The sequence below is a fragment of the Papaver somniferum genome, unplaced genomic scaffold (genome assembly GCF_003573695.1).
Source record: "Papaver somniferum cultivar HN1 unplaced genomic scaffold, ASM357369v1 unplaced-scaffold_99, whole genome shotgun sequence".
In the NCBI taxonomy this organism is placed as follows: domain Eukaryota; kingdom Viridiplantae; phylum Streptophyta; class Magnoliopsida; order Ranunculales; family Papaveraceae; genus Papaver; species Papaver somniferum.
In genome coordinates this window covers 8848881-8865260 of record NW_020653081.1, presented here as the reverse complement: position 1 = coordinate 8865260, position 16380 = coordinate 8848881, and positions in this window count along the sequence as shown.

Below are 16380 nucleotides of genomic sequence, written 5' to 3'. Positions count from 1 at the left end.
TTGTGAAATTGAAAGACAATTAGTAGCTAAGGTTTTTAGTTTTCGCAACTACAATGCCTTAGAGGAATACAATAAGTTTGTCTGAAGTAGCAACATAATTCAACTAAGTCTTCAATGATTAAGTTTCTAATATTTTTTTTATGGATTCTTCCATTTCTTCAACAATAGCTTTTAGATTTTGGTCTTCGATCTCCGTGTTGCAGGTCTTATCCTTGTTCTATTTATACTACTGCAGTGTAACCATAACTTTTTATGTTCCCTTATTTTATCTTTCACCAAGAGTATAAAAGCTTCATTTATTAGATGCGAGTAGAATTTAGAATATGAGACCATTGTTGCCTTTTTAACCAGAACCCTTATTTGCATGCATTGAAATTGGTATGTGGTCGGGTGTCTGTTTAAGTTAAGTTTATGGTGTTGAAGTTATTTTTTTTTTGTATGTACGACTAAGAAAACGAGTGATTGAAGTTAATTACAAAATTATTGTTGAAAAGGAGAGGGTACCAAGTACACTACCAAATTTTTTGTTCGGAAATATGTATGGACAAAACCTAATAGAATCACAAGTTGGTCAAAAGTAAAGACCCTTGAATCAGATTGTATATAGATTTTTTATCTTCTTCCAAAATAGATATGTATAGCAGTATAGACTAATGGTTTGTGTACCTGATTGTGTATAAGAGTTCATAGATGTTCTGAAAAAATAACATCCAAGATCAATCTAGTTGTATCCGAATTCTGACAAGTATGAAACTTGTAATTTGTCTTTCAAGGTATGAGTTAAACAAGAACAAGTCTTGGTTTGGTATTAAAAAATAAGGACTTAAACTATCTAGATTTATTACATACTACTTGTGATATTCCTATTATAAACATAAATATTATAATGTGGAAAAGGAAATAACGTAAGACGCAATAACTTTGTTAACGAGGAAAATTGTACTGACATAAAAATCCAGGGACCTCAACCATCTTAGAACACCACACTAACCCAACGTGTTTCTACACAGTTGATTCCCTTAGTTGACGTCCTTTACATCCTAAGAGTTGCTTCAGTCTTAGTGAAGACTTTTGATACCTATCTGTCTCTAATAGGAAAGATTATTTGTTTTGCCTCTCGAATATTTTAATCTAGGTTTGGAAATTTGTTTGCAGTAGACAAGTCTAGCAAGATTATGGATCCGGAACACTTAAAATCTTACCAAGACTATTTGTTTATCCCTTTCACATCCTAATTATTTCTTGTTTCCTTTGTTTAAATTTTATAATTGAAAAATCGAGGGTCTAACAACACCATCCAATATTTCGCTTAGCAACCTATATGGACTAACTCTGAAATACTTTCTAGAGAATCAACTAGACAGTCAGACTCAATCTAGGTAAAAGGATCTCGAGGAGTTAATATCTCTCTCTTGTTTTGATTTACTCGAGCTAATAGAAATCAGCGAGTCTTTAATCAAACACAAGGAATAACTTGGATGGTACCAAAGACCAATATCCAAGGATCAATCAATGACAATCAACAACCAAAGGTTGGATTACTCCAATTGATGATCTAACGCACAACCTGTATTATTTCAATTATAAAGATAAAACAATATAATGCGGAAACTGAAATAACACAGACACCAAAAATTTTGTTAACGAGGAAACCGCAAATGTAGAAAAACCTCGGAACCTAGTCCAGATTGAACACACACTGTATTAAGCCGCTACAGACACTAGCCTACTCCAAGCTAACTCCGGACTGGACAGTAGTTAAACCCCAATCAGTCTCCCACTGATCTAAGGTACAGTTGTACTCCCTACGCCTCTGATCCCAGCAGGATACTGCGCAATTGATTCCCTTAGATGATCTCACCCACAACTAAGAGTTGCTACGACCCAAATCGCAGACTTTAACAATGAGCATCGGTCTCACACAGACAAGTCTATCAAAGGATCAATCTGTCTCCCACGGAAAAAACCTAAAGTTTTTGTTCCGTCTTTTGATAATAATCAAGGTGAACAGGAACCAATTGATAATCCGGTCTTATATTCCCGAAGAACAACTCACGAAAATATTAATCGTATGGTAGTGAAGCAAGATGTTGCGGAATCACAAACAATGAGACGAAGATGTTTGTGACTAGTTTTTATATCTTTCTTATCGGAGATATTAATCTCAAGCCAATCAATCTGATTGTACTTGTACGATAGAAGATGCAAGATCATATCACACAACTACGATAAAAGTAGTATCGGTATGGCTTCACAATCCCAATGAAGTCTTTACGTTGTTAACCTGATTTTAGAAGAAGAAAACCAAAGGTTAAAGGAGAAACGACTCTAGCACGCAAACTAGTATCACACGTGAAGTGTGGGGTTTTGCAGAGTTGCTAGATGTCGCCTTATATTGTCTTTCAAATCAGGGTTTCTCCTTGGTCACAAAGCAGACAATATCCATCGTTATATGAAACCTGATTTAGATTCAAGCTAATATTTCTCAACCGTTAGATCGAAAACTTAGATTGTTATACACAAATGAAATGTACGCTTCTAGGTTTGTTAACCGTACCCAAACGTGTACATTGTTGGTTCGACAATAGTTAACCAAAAGGTTAGCCATATGAGCATTTCGTACCAACCATATTCTTCTTCACCATAACTAGTTCAAGTGACTCAAATGAACTAGTTAGAGAGTTGTTCAATTGCAAGGAAATCTTATGTACTACACAAGACATAATTGAAGCAAAGATAATTTGATTCACTTGAATCGGTTCATGAACTTTATAGCCACGGTTTGCAATTTGCGTTCCTTAATATTTATAAGCTTAAGTTCAGAAATCATCTTCAGATATATAACCTTCTTGAGTTCGCACACTAGGTTCGCGGACTTAAACAACCGGGCAGAGTTTACAAACTCCAACAAAAAATCTCGGCAAAGAATTTCCGCCGGTTCGCGGACTGGTACTCACGTAACAAGTTTGTCAACTCCATCAAAATTTCTCGGGATGAGAAGTTCGACAGTTCGCGGACTTGGAAACAAGCCATTCTTCCGGTTTCTCTTGATCAACAAAGTTCGCAAACTTTGGTTCAAGGAGTAGGAGTTATGCACATATGTGTTTCCACGATAATACTTATGCCCATCATTGGTTATGTAATCTAAACTCTCATTCCAACCATTGAAACATTCTTACAGGACGTTATACAGTTGTTACACCATTTCTCGTCAAAGCAATTTTCAAAGTGATTGAAACATATCATGACTTCCGTCACTAGGTAAAGATAAACATGGTCGAAGCGAAACGCTTACCAACACATATTTCGATATATAGATAGGCGAGGTATACTCGGCTCGAAATACCAAATGTGTATAATCTAAGTCTATATATAGCATACGACTTTTTGTCTCAAGAAGTAGGAGATAGAGTAGATAGACTATTGAGTGACAGATAAGTTCAAGTCTTCACATACCTTTTTATCGAGAAGTTCCGCCGGTTCTTTGAGTAGTTCTTCTTCTTGTATGATGAATCGCCATGAAGTTCTTGAGCTCCAATACACTTTCTATCCTAGTCCAAGACTTAGATATAGTAGACTGGAAATCAAGACTTATAGTTTTGATCACTAACATTGACAAACATGCTTGAGATAGCAACACATGCGAGTTCGACCGAGCAATGCTCTAACAATCTCCCCTTTTGTCAATTTTAGTGACAAAACTATCAATACATATGGAATACAAAAAAGATAAAGAAACTTTAGTAGCTCCTATTCCACATGTCTAATATTCAACATTTTTCGAAATCTTTGTCACTTCCAAGTACTCCAATGATCCCAAAGGTTGTAAGTTTAGCATCACCGTTGTTGAAGATCCGTAGCTATAACAATGAGAAAGCATCGGTCTCGATCATTGTTATACAGTGTCATAGTATTATTACACAGTGTCAAAGTCCAATTGTATCACAACTTCAACAATAATACTATGGTGATATGTATCACTCCCCTTAGTCAATACTCCATCTCACATGGAAACCACTTCTCCTTACACAATGATCCGAAAAGCATATGTATTTGTAGTGTGAACTATATATTAATTCTCTCCCTTTTTGTTAATAAAATTGGCAAAGGTACAAGAACGGGATCATAATGAAATTTCCGTGAGAGACATTTCATGACTAAAAGAAGAAAATACATACCATCTAATTTAGATTCAATCATATAGCCGAAGCTAATAGCATTCATCAAGGAGTTTAAAAGATACAAGATAACCCTTTTCAAATTCCACAGCCGCACACCCCTCAAGATATGACCATTAAGCACAAGTTCAAAAGAACTCTCCCCCATTTGATGTCATTCCCAAGGGAACAACAAGAGCGACCTTAATTTCAAAAGAAAAGAAGGATTTTTATTGGACACCAAAAACCATAAGAATGATTTTCTATTTCCAAAAACTCAATCACATTAATCATAAGTAAACCCATGATTAATTTAATCGGAATACGCAATCAAATTAAACACAAAAGTGATCAACTTAATTGATTATGCTCGAGATAAGAGAACTTACGGAGCATACGACTAACATACCCATCAAAAAATGAATAGTATATTCGTTCATATACTCAACATAAGAGGTACCTTACGGAGTATGAAAATACTCAACTAGATTAATTACAAGAGAACCCATAATTAATCTAATTGGAATACACAATCAAAATAATTACAAAAGTAATCAATTTAATTGTCATTTGTTTCGCTCGACATAAAACGACTTATGGAGCAATAACTAAATAACCAAACAAGATGATTAATTTAGTTCGAGAATGCTCAACATAAAGTACCTTACGGAACAACAAACAAAGCTAATCAAAAATTAATCAAATAGGTTGTATCCTACTCAACATAAGACACATTACGGAGACTCACAGTGTTACATAAAATATGGATCAGTGAAGATCAATATTGTGGAATACACAAGGATTCATTCTATCTTCCATCACTATTTGCATAACGATTTTTAATAGACATAATCCTTGAACACAAAAGATTTTAGCCTATCTTCCATCAAAGAATTGACAATATAGGCTTAAATTTTGTATATGTCAAAAGTCGATTCATCCTTAAATCAATACATGAATACCGATCATGAACGACTTTACTTTTGACAAAGTATGGGACAACATAGTTCACGGACGTAAACACCAATATCCCTTAACAAATTGCAATATAACCAATCATAAAGATTAAATACTACAAACCATCATCCTCCTAATATTTTTAGAATTTAATATCAATAAACCTAAGAAAAAAACAAGAAGATGAAACATAATAACTACGTGTAGTCACAATCATTTATATTCAAAGCACTAGTTATTCTTCCAACTAAACCAAAAAGAAGACATATTAGGCAACTAACAAACTTCTATGATGTATTTCACTTACTTTGAAAACTCTTCTCATATTCCATATATTCATCAAGCTCATCTTCGATTAGATCAATCCTAGATTCAAGATTATCCACCTTTTCTTCAAGTCTCTTAGAGGAAGCTTCGAGATCACTTTTCAGGGCACGTACTTGATCCAAGACAAGATTCATGGTCAAAGAGAGGTTATCAAATTGTGAGACTGAAGGATTCTCATCAGACGATGAGACACGCTTGTCAAAACACATCTCGTTATCGGAAGAATCAAAACGAATCTCCTTAGAGGGAAACAAAACAGTCCATACATCACTTTCTTTGCTTGAAAGACTAGAGGAGGACATGATAGAGAAGATAAATGAAATGATCATCTAGAAGAGGAGAAACTTACTTTTAAAAGAATGAAGATGAAGACTTTCCTAAAATGACCTTTTACCAAACCCTAACAGAAATAGGTTATCACAGAAAGAGACAGAAATCGTACATGAACAACAACGGTACAACAAAAGCAAAACATAGAGAATTAACAGACACATTCCATCACAACACTCTCGAAAATCATGATTCTTTCCTAATAGGGATAGACGAAAGAATCATGAATAACAAGATTACAAATCATAATCAATCCAATCCATTATAGGACTGAGATATGTCTCGTGAGGGGAGGAATTATTCGTTAATCCAAGTTTTTTCTTATTCCTTAGAAAAGAATAGTTATGCACATCATTTTTTCCCTCTTAATCATAATTTTGAAGAACTTGATTGTTGATTTGCGCAAATCCTGCACCATTCTGGAAAAGCATTTCACCAGATATTTCTTCTTCTTCTTTTGCACACAGCGTTTACCAGAGCAGGATTGATTTTGATCATTTGTGCTAAGGTGATCCTGATTTTTACACAAGGAAACCGAGAGTTTCGGTAGCATCTTGTGTTTTTCTGTATCACCCTTGTTGTCAAGATGACTGGAGAGTGATACATAACCGGTTGACATTCACTGATACGTCTTACGAGACACAGTCGGAGTTGTTCGACATGTCGTATAAGAATCACGATTGTGAATTTACGCAAACAGATTAAGAGAACAATCACAAATTTCATCATCAGGACAATAGTCAAGAGTATTCATCCATGCTTTAGTTATCTTATTCACCTTAGTATCTGGACCATTGGAAGTATGCACACTTTTACAGCACACGAGACCAGTTCCGCTAGTACAGTTTTTCTGAACTCTCTTATCCCCCTTTTTGATTGATTGAACCCCTTTTTGAGACTTTGTTTTACTTTGTCTAAGAATTTTATTTAGCTGTTGTATAAACCGAGACAACGTAGAAATAAAGCAATTCTCATTTTTCTTATCAATCAATTTAGGACGGTGATATTTTCCATCAGGAGTAGTAACATGATTGCTAGACATGTGATGTTTATCTCTTAATTTAAGTTCGCGATCGAAAATTTTAAGCTTCCCAACAAGCGTATTTCGCGAAAGAGTATCAAGGTTATTTCCCTCAACGATGGCATGTTTTTTAGATTCGTATTTAGATGGCAGTGATCTGAGAATCTTCATCATAATTTCAATTTCAGGAATAGTCCTACCCAATGCACAGGATGCATTAACAATTTCAGACATTTTGTGATAAAATTCATCATATGACTCTTCTTCTGCCATGTGAAGTTTTTCCCATTCGGAGTTAAGGTTTTGAAGCCTAGCTGTCTTTTCGCTAGTGTTACCTTCAAATACGGTTTCTAAAGTATCCCAAGTATCTTTAGACATGGAGCATGAAGCCACACGGTGTCGAAGATCTGGGGTAATGGCATGCATGATGGCATTCAAATCGTCGGAGTTTTGCTTTGCAGCAAGTCACTCAGCAGCAGTATATGTACCGATCTTTTTAGGCATGGTAGCATTTTCAACTATAACAACGGGAACCTCATAGCCATTAATAACGTAAACCCATGATTGGAAATCACGCGATTGAAGAAAAGTACGCATAACAATTTTCCACCATATGTAGTTTGGGCCATCGAATACTGGTGGTACGTTTACTGAGATAGCACAACTGTCCATAGAGTCAGATCGCTACAAACACAGACTTGTAAGGTCTTGAACGTGTTTGCCTGCTCTGATACCAATTGAAAAAGCGGGGGTCTAACAACACCACCCAATATTTCGCTTAGCAATCTGTATGGACTAACTCTGAAATACTTTCTATATAATCAACTAGACAGTCAGACTCAATCTAGGTAAAAGGATCTCAAGGAGTTAATATCTCTCTCTTGTTTTGATTTAATCGAGCTAATAGAAATCAGCGAGTCTTTAATCAAACACAAGGAATAACTTGGATGGTACCAAGGACCAATATCCAAGGATCAATAAATGACAATCAACAACCAAAGGTTGGATTACTCTAATTGATGATCTAACGCACAACCTGTATTATTTCAATTATAAAGATAAAACAATATAATCGGAAACTGAAATAACACAGACACCAGAAATTTTGTTAACGAGGAAACCGCAAATACAGAAAAACCCCGGGGCCTAGTCCATATTAAACACACACTGTATTAAGCCGCTACACACACTAGCCTACTCCAAGCTAACTTCGGACTAGACTGTAGTTGAACCCCAATCAGTCTCCCACTGATCCAAGGTATAGTTGTACTCCCTACGCCTCTGATTCCAGCAGTATATTACGCACTTGATTCTCTTAGTTGATCTCACCCACAACTAAGAGTTGCTACGACCCAAAATCACAGGCTTTAACAATAAACAAATCTGTCTCACACAGATAAGTCTATCAAAGGATCAATCTGTCTCCCACGGAAAAACCCTAAAGTTTTTGTTACGTCTTTGGATAATAATCAAGGTGAACAGGAACCAATTGACAATCCGGTATTATATTCCCGAAGAACAGCCTAGATAAACCAATTACCTCACAACAATCTTAATTGTATGGTAGCGAAACAAGATGTTGCGGAATCACAAACAATGAGACGAAGATGTTTGTGACTACTTTTTATATCTTGCCTATCGGAGATATTAATCTCAAGCCAATCAATCTGATTGTACTCGTACAATAGAAGATGCAAGATCAGATCACACAACTACGATAAAAGTAGTATCGGTCTTGCTTCACAATCCCAATGAAGTCTTTAAGTCGTTAACCTGTTTTTAGAAGAAGAAAACCAAAGGTTAAAGGAGAAACGACTCTAGCACGCAAACTACTATCACACATGAAGTGTGGGGTTTTTCATAGTTGCTAGATGTCCCCTTATATAGTCTTTCAAATCATGGTTTCGCCTTGGTCACAAAGCGTACAATATTCACTGTTAGATGAAAACCTGATTTAGATTAAAGCTAATATTTCTCAACCGTTAGATTGAAAACTTAGCTTGTTATACACAAATGAAATGTACCCTTCTGGGTATGTTAACCGTACCCAAACGTGTGCATTATTGGTTCAACAATAGTTAACCAAAAGGTTAGACATATGAGCATTCCATACAAACCATATTCTTCTTCACCATAACTAGTTCAAGTGACTCAAATGAACTAGTTAGAGAGTTGTTCAATTGCAAGGGAATCTTATGTACTACACAAGACACAATTGAAGCAAAGATAATTTGATTCACTTGAATCGGTTCATGAACTTTATAGCCACGGTTTGAAATTTGTATTCCTTAGTATTTATAAGTTTAAGTTCAAAAATCATCTTCAGATATATAACCTTCTTAAGTTCGAACACTAGGTTCGCGGACTTAAGCAACCGGGCAGAGTTTAAAAACTCCAGCAGAAAATCTCGGCAAAGACTTTCCGCCGGTTCGCAGACTGGGTTTGCGGACTGGTACTCACGTAACAAGTTTGTCAACTCCAGGAGAATTTCTCGGGATGAGAAGTTCGACAGTTCGCGGACTGAGTTCGTGGACTTGGCAACAAGCCATTCTTCCGGTTTCTCTTGATCAACAAAATTCGCAAACTTTGGTTCAAGGAATAGGACTTATGCACATATGTTTTTCCACAACAATACTTATGTCCATCATTGGCTATATAATCTAAACTCTCATTCCAACCATTGAAACATTCTTAGAGGACGTTATGTAGTTGTTACACCATTTCTCGTCAAAGCAATTTTCAAAGTGATTGAAACATATCATGACTTTCGTCACTAGGTAAAGATAAACATGGTCGAAGCGAAACGCTTACCAACACATATTTCAATATATAGATAGGCGAGGTATACTCGGCTCGAAATACCAAATGTGTATAATCTAAGTCTATATATAGCATACGACTTTTTGTCTCAAGAAGTCGGAAATAGAGTAGATAGACTATTGAGTGACAGATAAGTTCAAGTATTCACATACTTTTTTGTCGAGAAGTTTCACCGGTTCCTTGAGTAGTTCTTCTTCTTGTTTGATGAATCGCCATGAAGTCCTTGAGCTCAACTACACTTTCTATCCTAGTCCAAGACTTAGCTATAGTAGACTAGAAATTAAGACTTATAGTTTTGATCACTAACATTGACAAACATGCTTGAGATAGCAACGCATGCGAGTTCGACTTAGCAATGCTCTAACAATCTCCCCCTTTGTCAATTTTAGTGACAGAACTATTAATACATATGGAATACAAAAAAGATAAAGAAACTTTAGTAGATCCTATTCCATATGTCTAATCTTCAACATTTCTCGAAATCTTCGTCACTTCCAAGTACTCCAATGATACCAAAGGTTGTAAGTTTAGCATCACCGTTGTTGAAGATCCGTAGCTATAACAATGATAAAGCATCGGTCTCGATCATTGTTATACAGTGTCATAGTATTATTACACAGTGTCAAAGTCCAATTGTATCACAACTTCAACAATAATACTATGGTGATATGTATCACTCCCCCTTAGTCAATACTCCATCTCAACTGGAAACCACTCCCCCTTACACAATGATCCGAAAAGCATATGTATTTGTAGTGTGAACTATATATTAATTCTCTCCCTTTTTGTCAATAAAATTGGCAAAGGTACAAGAACGGGATCATAATGAAATTTCCGTAAGAGACACTTCATGACCAAAAGAAGAAAATACATACCATCTAATTTAGATGCAATCATATAGCCGAAGATAATAGCATTCATCAAGGAGTTTAAAAGATACAAGATAACCCTTTTCAAATTCCACAGCCGCACACCCCTCAAGATATGACCATTAAGCACAAGTTCAAAAGAACTCTCCCTCATTTGATGTCATTCCCAAGGGAACAACAAGAGCGACCTTAATTTCAAAAGAAAAGAAGGATTTTTATTGGACACCAAAAACCATGAGAATGATTTTCTATTTACAAAAACTCAATCAAGTTAATCATAAGTAAACCCATGATTAATTTAATCGGAATACACAATCAAATTAAACACAAAACTGATCAACTTAATTGATTATGCTCGAGATAAGAGAACTTACGGAGCATACGACTAACATACCCATCAAAAAATGAATAGTATAGTCGTTCATATACTCAACATAAGAGGTACCTTACGGAGTATGAAAATACTCAACTAGATTAATTACAAGAGAACCCATAATTAATCTAATTGGAATACACAATCAAAATAATTACAAAAGTAATCAATTTAATTGTCATTTGTTTCGCTCGACATAAAACGACTTATGGAGCAATAACTAAATAACCAAACAAGATGATTAATTTAGTTCGAGAATGATCAACATAAAGTACCTTACGGAACAACCAACAAAGCTAATCAAAAATTAATCAAATAGGTTGTATCCTACTCAACATAAGACACATTACGGAGCCTCACAGTGTTACATAAAATATGGATCAGTGAAGATCAATACTGTGGAATACACAAGGATTCATTCTATCTTCCATCACTATTTGCATAACGATTTTTAATAGACATAATCCTTGAACACAAAATATTTTAGCCTATCTTCCATCAAAGAATTGATAATATAGGCTTAACTTTTGTATATGTCAAAAGTCTATTCATCCTTAAATCAATACATGAATACCGATCATGAACGACTTTACTTTTGACAAAGTATGGGATAACATAGTTCACGGACGTAAACACCAATATCCCTTAACAAATTGCAATATAACCAATCATAAAGATTAAATACTGCAAACCATCATCCTCCTAATATTTTTAGAATTTAATATCAATAAACCTAAGAAAAAAACAAGAAGATGAAACATAATAGCTATGTATAGTCACAATCATTGCTATTCAAAGCACTAGTTATTCTTCCAACTAAACCAAAAAGAAGACATACTAGGCAACTAACAAACTTCTATGATGCATTTCACTTACTTTGAAAACTCTTCTCATATTCCCTATATTCATCAAGCTCATATTCGATTAGATCAATTCTAGATTCAAGATTATCCACCTTTTCTTCAAGTCTCTTAGAGGAAGCTTCGAGATCACTTTTCAAGGCACGTACTTGATCCAAGAAAAGATTCATGGTTAAAGAGAGCTCATAAAACTGTGAGACTGAAGGATTCTCATCAGACGATGAGATACGCTTGTCAAAACACATCTCGTTATCGGAAGAATCAAAACGAATCTTCTTAGAGGGAAACAGAACAGTCAATACATCACTTTCTTTGCTTGAAAGGCTAGAGGAGGACATGATAGACAAGATAAATGAAATGATCATCTAGAAGAGGAGAAACTTCATTTTAAAAGAATGAAGATGAAGACTTTCCTAAAATGACCTTTTACCAAACCCTAACAGAAATAGGTTATCACAGAAAGAGTCAGAAACCGTACATGAACAATAACGGTACAACAAAAGCAAAACATAGAGAATTAACAGACACATTCCATCACAACCCTCTTGAAAATTATGATTCTTTCCTAATAGGGATAGACGAAAGAATCATGAATAACAAGATTAAAAATCATAATCAATCCAATCCGATATAGGACTGAGATACGTCTCGTGGGGGGAGGAATTATTCGTTAATCCATGTTTTTGCTTATTCCTTTGAAAAGAAGAGTTATGCACATCATTATTTTCCCTCTTAATCATAGTTTTGAAGAACTTGATTGTTGATTTGCGTAAATCCTGCACCGTTCTAGAAAAGCATTTCACCGGAGATTTCTTCTTCTTCTTCTGCACAGAGCGCTTACCAGAGCAGGATTGCTTTTGATCATTTGTGCTAAGATGATCCTGATTTTTACACAAGGAAACTGAGAGTTTCTGTATCACTCTTGTTGTCAAGATGACTGGAGAGTCATACATAATAAGGTGACATTCGCTGACACGGATTACGAGACACAGTCGGAGTTATTCGACATGTCGTATAAGAATCACGATTGTGATTTTCAGCAAACAGATTAAGAGAACAATCACAGATTTCATCATCAGGACAATAGTCAAGAGTATTCATCCATGCTTTAGTTATCTTATTCACCTTAGTATCTGGACCATTGGAAGTATGCACACTTTTACAGCACACGAGACCAGTTTCACTAGTACAGTTTTTCTGAACTCTCTTATCCCCCTTTTTGATTGATTCAACCCCTTTTTGAGACTTTCTTTTACTTTGTCTAAGAATTTTCTTTAGCTGTTGTATAAACCGAGACAACGTAGAAATAAAGCAATTCTCATTTTTCTTATCAATCAATTTAGGACGGTGAGATTTTCCACCAGGGGTAGCAACATGATTGCTAGACATGTGATGTTTATCTCTTGATTTAAGTTCGCAATCGAAAATTTTAAGCTTCCCAACAAGCGTATTTCACGAAAGAGTATCAAGGTTATTTCCCTCAACGATGACATTTTTTTTAGATTCGTATTTAGATGGCAGTGATCTGAGAATCTTCATCACAAATTCCCTTTCAGGAATAGTCCTACCCAATGAACGGGATGCATTAACAATTTCAGACATTTTCTGATAAAATTCATCATATGACTTTTCTTCTGCCATGTGAAGGTTTTCCCATTCGGAGTTAAGGTTTTGAAGCCTAGCTTCCTTTTCGCTGGTGTTACCTTCAAATACAGTTTCTAAAGTATCCCAAGCATATTTAGACTTGGAGCATGAAGCCACATGGTGTCGAATATCCCAATCGTCGGATTTTTGCTTTGCAACAAGTCACTAAGCAGCAGTATATGTACCGATGTTTTTAGGCATGGTAGTATTTTCAACTATAAAAACGGGAACCTCATAGCCATTAACAACATAAATCCATGATTGGAAATCACGCGATTGAAGAAAAGTGCGCATAGCAATTTTCCACCATAGGTAGTTTGATCCAACAAAGAATGGTGGTACGTTTATTGAGATAACACAATTGTCCATAGAGTCAGATCGCTACAAACACATACTTGTAAGGTCTTGAACGTGTTTGCCTGCTCTGGTACCAATTTAAAAAGCGTGGGTCTAACAACACCACCCAATATTTCGCTTAGCAATCTATACGGACTAACTCCGAAATACTTTCTATAGAATCAACTAGACAGTCAGACTCAATCTAGGTAAAAGGATCTCAAGGACTTAATATCTCTCTCTTTTTTTGATTTACTCGAGCTAATAGAAATCAGCGAGTCTTTAATCAAACACAAGGAATAACTTGGATGGTACCAAAGATCAATATCCAAGGATCAATCAATGACAATCAACAACCAAAGGTTGGATTACTCTAATTGATGATCTAACGCACAACATGTATTATTTCATTAATAAGGATAAAACAATATAATGCGGAAACTGAAATAACACAGACACCAGAAATTTTTTTAACGAGGAAACCGCAAATGCAGAAAAACCCCGGGACCTAGTCTAGATTTAACACACACTATATTAAGAAGCTACATACACTAGCCTATTCCAAGCTAACTTCGGACTGGACTGTAGTTGAACCCCAATCAGTCTCCCATTGATCCAAGGTACAGTTGTACTCCCTACGCCTCTGATCCCAACAGGATACTGCGCACTTGATTCCCTTAGCTGATCTCACCCACAACTAAGAGGTGCTACGAACCAAAGTCGAATAATTGATAAACCAATTTGTTTCACACAGACAAGTCTATCAAAGGATCAATCTGTCTCCCATGGAAAAACCCTAAAGTTTTTGTTCCGTCTTTTGATAATAATCAAGGTGAACAGGAACCAATTGATAATCTGGTCTTATATTCCCGAAAAACATCCTATATAAATCAATCACCTCACAACAATCTTAATCGTATGGTAGCGAAACAAGATGTTGCGGAATCACAAACAATGAGACGAAGATGTTTGTGACTACTTTTTATATCTTGCCTATCGGAGATATTAATCTCAAGCCAAACAATCTGATTGTACTCGTACGATAGAAGATGCAAGATCAGATCACACAACTACGATAAAAGTAGTATCGGTCTGGCTTCACAATCCCAATGAAGTCTTTAAGTCGTTAACCTAGTTTTAGAAGAAGAAAACCAAAGGTTAAAGGATAAACGACTCTAGCACGCAAACTAGTATCACACGTGAAGTGTGGGGTTTTGCAGAGTTGTTAGATGTCCCCTTATATAGTCTTTCAAATCAAGGTTTCGCCTTGGTCCCAAAGCAAACAATATCCACCGTTAGATGAAAACCTGATTTAGATTCAAGCTAATATTTCTCAACCGTTAGATCGAAAACTTAGCTTGTTATACACAAATGAAATGTACGCTTATAGGTTTGTTAACCGTACCCAAACTTGTACATTGTTGGTTCAACAATAGTTAACCAAAAGGTTAGCCATATGAGCATTTCATACCAACCGTATTCTTCTTCACCATAACTAGTTCAACTAACTCAAATGAACTAGTTAGAGAGTTGTTCAATTGCATGGAAATCTTATGTACTACACAAAACATAATTGAAGCAAAGATAATTTGATTCACTTTAATCGGTTCATGAACTTTATAGCCACGGTTTGCAATTTGCATTCCTTAGTCTTTATAAGTTTAAGTTCAGAAATCATCTTCATATATATAACCTTCTTAAGTTCGCACACTAGGTTCGTGGACTTAAGCAACCGGGCAGAGTTTACAAACTCCAGCAGAAAATCTCGGCAAAGACTTTCCGCCGGTTCGCGGACTGGTACTCACGTAACAAGTTTGTCAACTCTAGCAGAATTTCTCAGGATGAGAAGTTCGACAGTTCACGGACTTGGAAACAAGCCATTCTTCCAGTTTCTCTTAATCAACAAATTTCGCAAACTTTGGTTCAAGGAATAGGACTTATGCACATATGTGTTTCCACAACAATACTTATGTCCATTATTGGTTATGTAATCTAAACTCTCATTCCAACTATTGAAATATTCTTAGAGGACATTATATAGTTGTTACACCATTTCTCGTCAAAGCAATTTTCAAAGTGATTAAAACATATCATGACTTTCGTCACTAGGTAAAGATAAACATGGTCGAAGCGAAACGCTTACCAACACATATTTCGAGATATAGATAGGCGAGGTATAATCGGCTCGAAATATCAAATGTATATAATCTAAGTCTATATATAGCATACGACTTTTTGTCTCAAGATGTAGGAGATAGAGTAGATAGACTTTTGAGTGACAGATAAGTTCAAGTCTTCACATACCTTTTTGTCGAGAAGTTCCACCGGTTCCTTGAGTAGTTCTTCTTATTTTATGATGAATCTCCATGAAGTCCTTGATCTCAACTACACTTTCTATCCTAGTCCGAGACTTAACTATAGTAGGCTAGAAATCAAGACTTATAGTTTTGATCACTAACATTCACAAACATGCTTGAGATAGCAACGCATGCGAGTTCGACCGAGAAATGCTCTAACAATAATACTTGATTAAAATAGCCGCCATCTATAGAAGTAATCAAGAATTCATGGAACGATAATAGGAGAGAACCTTCAATATCTCTGGTTGACAATCTGTATAATTTAATAATGAATTTAGACACCTAAAAATAAAATATTTTCGAAAAACCGGGAAAAAAAACATTAT